At 57.1% G+C, this 12,367-nt stretch overlaps 1 protein-coding gene across 1 annotated transcript in view; it reads right to left on the bottom strand.

Annotated features, from left to right (window-relative positions):
• Window positions 1-10,634: 10,634 nt before the first annotated feature.
• tm2d1 (TM2 domain containing 1) overlaps window positions 10,635-12,367 on the bottom strand; it is a 48,755-nt gene continuing 47,022 nt past the window's right edge. The window contains exon 7 of the mRNA XM_028812486.2: window positions 10,635-10,974. The gene's annotated coding sequence lies outside the window, so the exon portion shown is untranslated. The remainder of the gene's footprint in view (window positions 10,975-12,367) is intronic.

Here is a 12,367-nt window from a genome sequence, read left to right as displayed (position 1 = left end):
GCGGCCGTCCTCCGTGAACGTCTCCAACACTCCGACGACGGCAGCTTTTGAAGGCCAATCACATTCCACCCTCCTGCGTGGCGGCGAGGAGGTTGGACCAAAGATTTTGGGAGCTGCTGGATGCCACGCGCACTTTAGCTCCTGCGGGCGCCTCAGAGTCGTTTGCATGCTGATTGGCCGTCGGGTACGCAGAACAAGACAATCTGACCTCCGCTCAAATTCGCCCTTTGACCTTACGGTTTCCGGCACCTTCTTGTCCACCCCACTTCCTCTATGCAAACCGACAATCCCTCGCCGAGCGGTTTACCAAGGGGGCGCCTGGCTGGCTGCCCACGTCCGTGCCACACGAGGACCGGTGCGGCCTCCGGGGGTGAGGCCTCGGTGTTTCTCAAGTGCCTAGTTTTATTTCCTACGCGTTACTGTATCGAGGGTCTCGGAAGAGCGTCTGCACGAGTTAGCGCCGCCCGCCGAGGCGGGCGCACATGCCCAATTCAAGGGGCTCTGTGCTCTGTACGCCTCTCGCCCCACTTTCCATTCCCCTTCGAGGTCTTCGGCCGTTGATTTCAAATTTCGCCATCTCGATGTGTGGACTTGCCCAAGATGGCCGACACGAGCGCGTGTGTTCCTGAAAGTCCCGGCTTTGACTTGTGTGGGCCCCCGTTTACCACCTGATGCCCACGTGTGCCCGGTCGCGCCCTCCGTGAATGCCCTTCCTCACCGTCTCCCAGTTTTCCTTTTCTTTCTCTCTTGTCACTTTGGGACAATCACGATGTGGGAGCGGAGAGACGCGATGCGAGGAGGTGCCCCTTAATGCCGCGCCAGCGTCCACCCACCGCCCTTCACACCAGGCATGCGCCCCCCTGGACCTCCTCCACATTTCTCTGTGCGCCTGTTTTTTTTTGTTGTGATCTCCTTTGGATACAAATAGAAGTCAAAAAAAATAAAAAGAATAAAAAGAATAAAATGAACCTTGTGCCTCGATTTCACGTCACGTCACGTCACCGAGTCATCGCCGTTTGTGACCAGCGCCTCCCATCTTTGATTGAGGATCACTCATCTCATACTCCAGGTTTTCTGTAATTCCTCCTCTTCCTCCTCCTCTTCCTCTTCTCTTTATTTGGTTGTTCTTTTTTTTTTGAGCTGGTGTGGATTCCTTTAAATCTTCTAGTCAGCCATTCGTGTTAGCGACCTTCTCACATTACGAAAATTCAATTACTGGAAGCAAAATCTTCATTTCCTATGCAACAGAAAAAGAGAATAAAAATGCTAATGCTAAGTAAGCCTGGCGTCTGTCACTGTGTCTCTCTTTGTCTGTCGTGGTGCCACCCAGCGGTGCCAGGCCCTCGCCACATGCCAATGGGGGGCTGTCTGTGCCATGAAGATGAACGGTAAGTCGCCGTCGGGGGTTAAAATGGCTGAAATCACCAGGGCTCACGGGGGGCTCACAGACCCCACTATGATGGGACCGACCCGTTACTACAGGAGGGCACATCCTCCATGACGAGGACGTCACTGATCAGGATCGATGGCAGTGACATCAAGGCCAGCGGGGACAGGCCACGTAACAGGAGTAGGCCCATCGAGGGAGTCGGAAATGGGGGTCTGAGACCCGAACCTCCTGGCCGGCGCGGTGGTCCTCAGAGACCCCCGGCTCAGAATACAGAAAGTCGATTTATGAACCGAAGTGAAGGCCGCGCTGCAGAAATGGAAATCCTCACGGCGGGCCGCAGACCTCGGGCACACATGGCACAGACACCGGGGGTCAGATTATTATTATATAGCGCCATGATGTGCGCCGTGACCCGCTGGGGGGCAGGACTGACTTGAGGAGGAAAGACTGAAGGGGATCAGGCCAGGGGACCCCAACTGCTCCTTTGAATTGGGGGGCACATTGGAGTTGGCCGCTGGTCTCGCGTCTGTTCTCGCCATGGCCAGGGTCTTGGTGGTCTGCATGAGGAGGACCTCACGTACGCCGGTCAGCTCTTCTGCCCTAACAATTACAGTCACCGTCAGGACGATATTGAGGACCCACTGGTCCTGATGAAAGTCCCCTGACCAGTCGAGGCCACCCGGTGCCCCCATCAGTCACATCGGGGGTCTGTTCTTCTCTTCCAAGGATGCCTACTGGTTGACTGACGATGACTTGGAGGCGGGGCTTGGGTGGAGTACGGGTGATGTCAGTCAGAGCTGATAGGTGGGATTTCAGAATGGACATGTTACCATAGAAACAGTGCCACCTCCATTGTTGTCCCTCTTCAAAACTGGCACTCAGCAGACTGGCAAGTGTGACCCGCTAATAACAAGCGCTGATTTACGATCGATGGCCAGGACAGATGGTGGCAGTCTGTCAGCAGAGAACAGGACACCGTCATCCATGGTGCTGGCGGGCATCGAGATCAGAGGGGATGGCAGGTCGGGTGTGGTGGGCGTAGGACCCGTCTGTAGGAACAGAAGAGAACAGGTGGGCATACTGCTCAGTGCACAGGCAGCACTATGGTGGGCATATGCTGACCACTGGAGGGGGCATCAGCCCACTTTGTAACAGATGATTGGCACCTCAAGACCCCGCCCTCTTTATACCTCACAGCTGATTCCACAGACGCTCCTCAAGGCTCCGCCTCCTCCTCCGCAGCAGCGGATGCCACGCCCACTCTTTACGTCACAGCTGACCCCGTCGAAGCCCTCAGTGGTGCCAGATCAGGTGGTCAGATGGTATTATCTGCCAAGTGGGGGCACCTCCTTATCTGTGCCCACTGGCATCATCTGCTAGTGCTTGCCAAGTACTCATGGTGGTTCTGCTGCCAGTCGCAGAACCATCTTAATGGAGCTCAAGACTGCCCAGCACTCCAGAGACCCCCCTGAACCAAAGGCTGATGGCTCCTTTCTCTTTACATGTGCCCGACATGATGCCACCTCCAGTCAGATGGTACTGGGACCTGAATGGGGGGGGGGGTGGGGGTCGCTGGCAGAACGCTTTATAAACAGGAGTGGCTGGGACTGAGAACTAAACGGCTGACATGAGGAGGAGGAGGAGGAGGAGGACTGGCACACACACACCGACACACACACTCGGACTGCGCCACGGCCTTTAACTGGCAGCTCGGGTGTCTGCTGACAGCGAGAGTCGAGTGAATTTCCCAACGGCCCACCCCCCCCACACCACAAAGCCTCACCTCAAGAAGATCGATGCCATAAACTGAAGCCCCCCCAAGGGGCCGCACGGTGACAGGTGACACTGGAGATCCCTTGCCAGCCTGCATTATTGACAGGAAGACCCCGAGTGCCCGTGCCATCCTCATTAACCGGCGTGTCCCACCAAGGGCTGAGCTGCGGCTGCCCGACTCCTCAGAGACCCCCTCGGTTCTGCATTGCCAGTTTGAGGAGGGCAGGGTATCGGATGGCGCTGACTGAGGGTCACACTCAAGGGCACGCTGGAATCTCGAAAACAACGCGATGTCTGAACAAAACAAGGCAGAAGCAGCAAACTGGCACGGGACTGCATGGGCACTGGGGTGGCACAGAGGTGGTGCCGTGGTTTAAGTGCCATGTGTTGGCAGCTGCCGTTGTTGACCAGCCCTGCCCCCATCACGTGGTGCCCAAGGAGGCGGGGCCAGCAGTGGGTTTCGTCAGAAGCTCCGCCCTTCGCTTCTTTTCGTCTTTCCTGCGTCTTCAGTTGAAGTTCGCCCGCGCGTTCGGTTTGGCGCTTTTAGCCGATTTGAGTTCCTCGTCCCCGTTTGTTTTGGGGGTCCCGGCCAGCCATTCTGCACCCCTCCTTTGGGACTTCTTTCTGTGTTTGGGGTTTTTGGATCTTTTCGCTCATTAAGTTTGATTTTTTTTTACACTGCGCCCAAGGTGGGAGGGGGGAGGGGGGGGTCCACCTGAGGCCTAGTTGAGTGCCCGGCCAGCTGGCACACCATACTGTAACCTGTGGAGTGAGGGGGGGGGGGCACCCCAGAGGACAAGGGACGTCACCTCCAGCCTGCACTCACTCTCTCTAAAGAGCGAGACCACCACAAGTCTTTGTACCTTTGGGGGCCGAGGAGGAGGAGGAGGAAGGACCTGCCTGAGGAGCTTCGTCAGACCCTGATATTCGGCCACTTTAGCTTTTCTTTGCTTTTACTTTTTGGCAGCCAGTTGGGACCCCAGACCTTCATCTGCCCCTCATCTCCTGTCCCCACAAACCTCTTGTTGGGGTCCCCAGTTTACAGCGTACACAACCTCGATAACAGCAAGAACGAGGAGGAGGAGGAGGAGGCCCCCTTCATTTTGGCTGCTCGGCCCCCCGCTGGCTCAGATTCGGTTTATTCTTCGTTGTCTGGGCTGCTCTCTGGTGGGCCGCCTGTTTGGACCCTGAGCTCTCCACAAAGCCCCTGTCGCCTACATGACGCTTTAGAAGTTGGCACTGCTTGGGGTCCGAGGTTGTGAGGAGCCCCTTCTAAGACCCGTGTTGTGGGCTGCCTTGCTGCTGTGGACCTCCGCTTTGTTTCTTGTGATCATCTAAAGGTCACCCATCACTGCCCACCTGGCCTGCCATCCCTTCTACTGCGTGGAACTGGAGGCCCACCCTGCAGACCTCCGAGAGGCCCCACCTGCCTCAGGGCGTCTCCTTGAATGGCCGCTGGGTGGGCCGGGAGACGAAGCGTGAGGGACGGAGGAAGCCAACGTGTTTTCACAGCCAGGAAATGAGAGCAAGGTGGGCCTGGAAAATGTCCACCACATGGGGGGGCCGCATGTCATGCCACAGATGGTCACACCTTGTTAAGGTACATGTGTCGAGCGGCCGCCCCACATCGGTGGTCTTTGGTGAATTTCGATTCTCCCGCTGGAGCTCCGAGGGCCTGGCATCACCTGGAGGTGACGGCCAGCGAGCCCCCCAGGGCCATCGTGTGAGACGAACCCAGAAGACAGAAGTGCGGCCGTCGACGGTGCTCAGGCTGATCAAAGTCACTGCCATGGGCACCAATGACCACGATGATGATGTCCATCCAACTATCACCCGGGGGTCACTCTGGAACCCGTTCATGATGGTAGGGTGGACCCCTGGGGGCTCAGCAGACCAATGAAAGCTTAAAGAAAGCAGGCATCCGAGTGTGCCACCCGGTGGGCTGTTCAAGATGCCAACTTGAGCTTTGTGAGATGTGTCCGCCGTCTCCACCCAGAAAGTTCATGCTCAGTCTGTGAAGAGCAGAACTAAATATGCGTTGGCGGGGTCACGAGCCAGGGGCTTCATGCCACCCCACTCATCAGGCCTGCTGCTAAAGAAGATGAGGCCACTAGGGGGCACTGCTGTGTATCAGGGCAGCCTGTGGGTGGCACCGCCTGGTGGTGACAGGGGCCTGGAAATGGTAAAGGGCGGAACCCCAGCACTGTAAAGACCACCCTGCAGGAAGGTGACGCCCTCATTTGTGCAGACGGGCACACCCTCCTCATGACCCTGCGTCTGGGGCACCAAATCCAAACAGGCCAAAAGCCGCATGGGCAGAAGGGAGACGCGCCCATCCACCCCGTCCCTCATTATGCTTCGGCAGGTTCAAGGGGTCAAACCTCTTGGAGGACACCCACATCCGTCAACTGGGCATCTGGACTGGCAATAAGAGGGCTCTGAGAAAGGGCAGTGCCAAGGCCAAATGACCAGGGTGCCAACATTTTATGTGAGCAGAAGCAATGAGGACACGTTGGCAGCGGCTTTGAGGCTGGGGTTGACCGTGGTTGGCTGAGGCTAGGGATCTGCACTGGCAATCGGAAGGATGCCAGTTTGAATCCCGTACGATGCCAATAGGGACTCTGCTCTGTTGCGCCCTTAACCCTGAGCACTTTGAGGAGTGAGAAAGAATTCTTCTTAGTATTAAATTATTAAAGACCCCCAAGTCACCAGACATGGAGAGGACGGGCACTGGACCACCGTGCCCATAATGGAGCTGTTCTTCACTAGCAACATGGTGCCAGCGTTTGAGCCATGAAATATTGAGACTGGCTGGCTTTACAAAGTGGGGCGCCAGCACTGCCCGCTGCTCCAGGAATGCCAATGTGGTGACAGTAAAAGCAACAAGGCACGCCATTTTATTTGAACCAGGGTGGGTGGAAACTCACTGCTGGCACAGACAAGTATGGGCTTCTGTGGTGCCCTGCTTGGCACACTCACTGCTGGTATGATGACCAACCACATTTGTGGGGGGGGGGGGAGCAGGCTTGGCACTCCCCAAAACTGGCAATGCCAATATTAGAAAAGGCCACCCGATGGAAATAAATATGGGCAGAGGGGCACAGGGGGTGTGCAGGAAGTCTCCGCCTGGAAAGCGGGCCAACTCAGTCACCTGGAGGCATTGCACATCTAAAGTGGTCTCCCAGGGGCCTCGTCCCCAAAGGTCACCTCCGTCGTCATCTGACAGGTTCAGGCTTCAGACCGCTGGGAGTCAGATGAGCGCAGCCGATGCCCCCTGGGATCCTGAGTGGCAGCGCCAATGTCGAGGCTGCCTGGTGCTGCTTATCGACCGTCGCGTAGCGCAGAGCCAAGCGCACACGCGGACCCCGACACACCCATCAGAAATGTGACCCGAGCCTGTGTGGGGGGCACGGAATTCTGTCAGCCAACATGGCGGGCGTCGAGGAGAACGGGCACTTGTACCCGACGCCTGCTCAGAAGTTGAGGTGGGTGACCACAGCAGGGAGGAACAGGGGACGGGTGGGCACAGGAGGGGGCGGCCAGCATCCCCAGGGACCCCCTAGCCACCGTAGTTGATGCCCCCCCCGTAAGGAGGGTGACGTCAGCGCTGCGAGGGGCCGGCGGTGGGGGGGCTTCTGTACCTCGGAGAACCTTTAACACAGGAAGCGATTCATCACACGCAGCGGCTCTCGACGGCCCCCATGCTGAACCAATTAGGGGCGGCGGGTTTCGTCATCCCCCCTAACCTGGACTGGGGGGCTCCGCAGCCCGCTAATTGAGTTTTGATTAAACACACATGGGGGGGGGGGGGGGCAGCTGGAGAACAAAGGAGCCTTTAGAGCCCACCGGACGTCCACTCTTGTCAAGTTGGTGACGGACCACCGAAGGGCGCCCACATTTCTGGTGGCTCCTCTGCAGACCCCCTCTGGTGACGCACGGCTGCCGTCTTTGGCTGGTCATGTGACGCAGATGGCGGCTCACACCTGACAAAGCCCAAAGTGGAACGTCGATGAGGGGGTGTGGCCTAGCAACGGGGGACCGAGGACCGTCACAACACGACGTCATGAAATCGCATTAAAATAAAGTCGACAAGTCGGAAACTCGAATCACTGTCACAAAAACAGGTGACAACCCAGAAAACGTCACCTCCTGGCGAGTGGCACACAGAGATGAGGACGGGCGTGAGGGCTGCACACACGATTTTCAGTTTTCACGTTGGCAACGGGCGCCACCATTAAGTCACACGTCACCTAGCAGTTGTCACACGTGAAGGTCGTCGCCACTTGAAGTGGCCTTGTGCTGTTCACCTCGTCCAAGATACAAACGCAGAGTTAATGCAGGCGCGGGGCACAGGGGGCATGGGGACGACGACCTGTGACATCAATAAATGGCAACTTTAAGGTGGGGGTCACGCCCGTCCTGCCTCGTTACTCTGTTTAGTGACGCGGCTCGTGACATGTGTGTCATCGCCTGATGTCATTCAGTCCGCGTCTCTGCCTTTGCCACTCCTATAAAACTAAACTGGCAGACTCCAGGCTCCGCCCCAGCCCTGCCCACCTTGGTGCTGCCTAGCAACTGTAAACAAGCAGCAGTCATATGATGGGCGGGCCAAGAGATACACTGAAGTGAACTGGCAGATGCAAGGCTCCGCCCCCGGCCCCGCCCAGCACCACGCTGGCTCCTCCCACTACTGCTCTGCACCATCGTCAGTCTTCAGTGCTTGTGGCCTTTTGTAACGAACGCCAGGCTGCAGCCCTCGATGAGCTGGCATGATGGGTACAGCCCTGCTTCACCCCCTCTGACGTGAGTCCATCACAGCGTGAGGTGAGCCCACGATGCGCCCTAGCAGATGCCCTGCCGAGTGCCATGTCTTTTCATTATGCCCATGCTGCAGGCCCAGAAGGATGCCAAGGTGAGCCCAAGTGCCGCCTCACTTTTCTTCGTCTTTCTTTAAACGGACCACTGAGCAGATTTGAGATCATCGACCCCAGAAATCCTAAAATAACAACAAGCCTTCAGAAAGGGGACTCCTGGGGAGGGACACCGGGGGGCCAGCGCCCTCAGTCTGGGAGTGGACAAATGAGCGGCGAGATGTGCACGTTGTCACCTTCTAGCGCCTTTCACTCAGCTCCTCCCGATGCCAGGGTGGTGACACGTCTCCGCTGCGCCGGACCCCATGGGACCGTCCTGCTCAGCTCTCAGCCCACCGCTGTTGTGTTGTCGGGACGTTTCTGTCCAAACTGGGAAACCTGAAGGGTCAGTCCTGTCCAGTCAAGGCAATGGGCACTCGGTACAAGGCGCCCACCGTGGCCACCCTGAGCGTGGAGCTCCTCACATCAAAGAGGGCGAGGAGGAGACCCCCGGGTGGAGCCAACGGCAACATCTGCTCGCCATCCCACCGCTACCCCAACACGTTGGTGACAAGCTGGAAGGGCATTGTGAAGCCATCGGCGTCATGTGACCTCAGTCTTAGGAAGACCACACCCTGAGGTGGCAGTGCCAGGCTCCGTCAGAGACCCTCAGAACGTCAGAGTTGAGCCCCTCAGACAGACTTTCAGCCTCACAAGTGCCCCCCCTCCCCTCCGACTTGACCCCTCAGTCGTGGTGACATTTCTGCTCGTGTGTGTCACCGGCAGGCGGCCGTCCGACGCTCGACATTTTAAAATTAGGCAGCGTGACAGCATTTATGGCGCCTCTGTGTCCCCAGCGGAGACGAGACGCCGCGGTGCCCACCGCCTTCTGTCGTGCAGGAGGAATGAGCAGCTCTAGAGGGGGTCCCAATGACCAACGTGGAGTTGCACGAGTGGCATTGAGACCCCCAATGGTGGTGACGTGTTGTCTGCACGGGAAGGCAGAGAGAGAGAAAGGTGTGAAAGGCGCTATAAAGGACAGAAGACTGAGAGCAAAGGCACAGCACTGGCACCTGAGGCACAACAGTAAGAGAGAGAGGGGCAGGCAAGGTGCCATCTAACAAACATGAAGGGCGCGTGACCCCTTTAAGGGAGAAGCCACCATACAGCAGACGTGAAAGGCGCCACATCAGCAATGGCCAGTGGGTGAGGCAAGTGAGCTGAAGACCCGCCTCCGCTCCTCACCCATTGGCCAGAATGAAGAGGGGACCGGGGGGGCTCACGTGTGGGCAGGTGGTCTGCCAGTCACTTCAGCAGCTCGACGGCGACTGTGCTGAGCACTAGGGGTCTATTCAGCCCAAGGCTATGTGGGGTCGGCGGGCACAGGACTGGCAACTCGCGGGCATGGGCGATTCTCATACGGTACGGACGTGGCGTTGGGTCTGCAGTTGTGTCGTCTCCCCTCTGTGTGAAGTGACCCCCAGATAAGAAGAAAATGAAGAGGAGGAAAACAATCCGGCCCAGTGCCCAACGCCCACCTCCACACACCCACCCATTGGCATTTCCTCAGTGCCCACCCTTATAAAGTGTGAGGAGTATTCAAGCCCCTGGGCAGTAGGGTGTCGGCCATTACAGATGCAGGGAGAAGTCGAGCAAAATGACCCCCTTTATTGGCAAAATAGAAAGATGAGCACATGCCAGCATTGGAGGGGTGCCAGCCGTTTGGCATTCCGAGTGTTCATCTCGAGCCCCCGACAGACACAGCACTAGAAAATGAACAGAGCCCTCCAGACAAAGACCACTCAGGGTGGCAAAACTGTGCTGTGCCCCCAAAGGCTCAAGGACAATGGCGTGTGGCCCTGGCGAGTGTACCCGGCCTGCAGCCTTCACTCCATCAGCACAAAGCAAAAGGAAGACTTGGGCAGACCTGTCTCCATCTGTTCACCAGTCTGCTGCTGCCACCTTCTCCTGGTCAGGCCTGGCCAGGGGGCACCGATCTCAAGGCAGGAACGAGACCTGGACAGCATGCCAGCACACCCATCCCTTGAGCCAACTCTTAAGGTGCCAGCACATTACGAGGAGCACATCATGGCTAACGTGGGCAGCAGGTCTCTACTCGGACCACCCGCGCTCCACATTTACGCTCGCCCTGAAGAAACCCAAACCCGCCAAGGTGACCCGCTTGCTGCCACACGCCAACATGTCTCCGAGGCACAGGGTGTGCTGGCAGGAAGGTGCCCACTTTGCCAATTATGACATTGACCACTCGCTGAAGGACCACCCAGGAGGTCCACGGCCTCCTCTCCAGGAACAGAGGACATGCAAGAGGTGGGCTTCCCACAAAAATCAAACCCACAAATGTGCCACCCACCGGTGACTTCTGGGGTGGAAAATGAGCAGCAGCCCACAGGTCAGTACAAAAAAATGGACCCCCGCCGTCCCTGGCGATGTGAAGGGGGGCCAAAGAAGTGCGAGTCCAGGGGGGGCTCCGCGAAAGAAAAAAATACAAATAAAAAAACGAGAGGGCAGCGGGCGTTAAAACAAAATGGGCATCTGCCAACCCGCGCCACTCACCAAAGAGCACCGAGAGGCCAGCGTCACACACACACACACACACACACACTTCTTCATAGTATATTTAGACATGGCGGCGGGGGGGGGACACACCACAGTCCACACAGAAGCTCCCGACGGGGTTCGCCCTCAGCCTGCCCTACAGTTCACTGGGTGGCACAAACCAAACTGGTCACATGGCACCTCGGTGTCCTCATTTGTTTGGGGTTTGCGCCCCCAGCAGCTTTCTTCCTGAAACATGCAGATGAACTTCCACCAGCGGCCCCCCGTGTTCTGTACGATGAAAGAGAATCCCGACGGTCCAAAGAGTCTCGGAGTCCGAGGGGCAGCGAGCCTACGGGCACTTCGGTCAGTCGCCATCGAGGTCACACATCGGCTTCTGGGGGCCTGCAATGTAAGCACAAAAAAACATGAAAAGCAAAGGTGCCAGGCGGGCATCCGCTTGGAGGTCTCTGAGCCAACGGGACCCTCTGGACGCTGGCACTGCCTCGAGGGGCAGGCATGAAGCGAGGGGGCAAACCAAATAAAGCCCACTGTACTTCTGACCCCTCTCAGTTTGGCAGGGCAGGACAGCGGGCACAGGCAGGAATACCCGCCAGCAGTTCAGCTCACCTCCATGCCAATGCCACACAGGTCCCCAAGCGAAGCAGCTGTGGCACAGCTGGCACCAGCCAGTCTTTCATCATTTCATTCCATTTGCTCCTAACGGGCACTGCCAGGGCCAAATGCTCCTCCTCCTATCTTTGGACATTTTTTTTGATTCTTTTACTTTACTGGATTAAAAATATTTGAATAACTGAGGCTGCTGATTTGGGCCACCTGTGTGTCGAACACTGGCACCTTCTTCATCAGCGGCGTCACCCGCATTACCCACCCAAGGATGTCCACGCCGCCATCTTTAGTTCTGAGATCTTTCAGGTAATGAAGGGTCAGCTTTGCTCGTCGTGCTTACTAATCGTGGCGACGGGTTACACGTCCATCAGCAGGCACCAAGAGGACCTTTAGGGTGACACGTCTGCCCGCGTAGTGCCCTTCTAACACTACATACTGCATTTCATGTCTGCATTTCTTATATAGTGCCTTGCACGTCACTCTCTCTTTATTAAGACTTTTTCCTGTATGACAATTATGGCCTGATGACATTTTAGGTGATGAGGATGGCAGATTGCTGTATGTTGATTGGCACATGCGGAGCTATTGGGGACCACACAGCCCTACAATGGAGTTCACATAGGGAGAGCATCAGGGCACCAGAAAGAGGTGACGTGTCACATGCTGGTTGGCAACTGCAAGTCCCAGTATCACCAAACTGGATCCAATAAGGAGCCCAGTGAGCGGTCAGGATGCTGGTCCAGTCCTCCTCTGTAATGGGCAGCAGCCCACTGCCAATCAGCAAGGAGAACTAAACTCAGACTGAGATGTGACTGTGGGACCAGCTGAAGGTGGGACACGTGGGAGGAGCCCTGTGCCATCTGACGTCATCGTGCACCCGAGCTGAAGGAGAACATCACCAAAGATAAAGAGCACGCGACCGACGGGAAACTGAACCCACCAGCCAAAGATGATGAAGCACATCTGACCCACCCTGCCACCAGCGACTGGCACCTCATCTTGATAATGAAGTGGATGTCATGAGGGTAATAAACTCTTACTGGAGGAACGAGGGTACATCGCTGAGACTGGCAGCGGCTGGTCAGCGCGGGGCTCACACACTCGGACGTCTCCTCCTGTGGCTGCCATGCACGGCGCCCGTTGGTCAGCTCCTTCACTGCGGCCCCAC

Source organism: Erpetoichthys calabaricus, chromosome 10 (assembly GCF_900747795.2).
Source record: "Erpetoichthys calabaricus chromosome 10, fErpCal1.3, whole genome shotgun sequence".
NCBI lineage: Eukaryota > Metazoa > Chordata > Cladistia > Polypteriformes > Polypteridae > Erpetoichthys > Erpetoichthys calabaricus.
The sequence above is the reverse complement of the archived record's forward strand: the minus strand, read 5'-3'. Positions and strand labels throughout refer to the sequence as shown.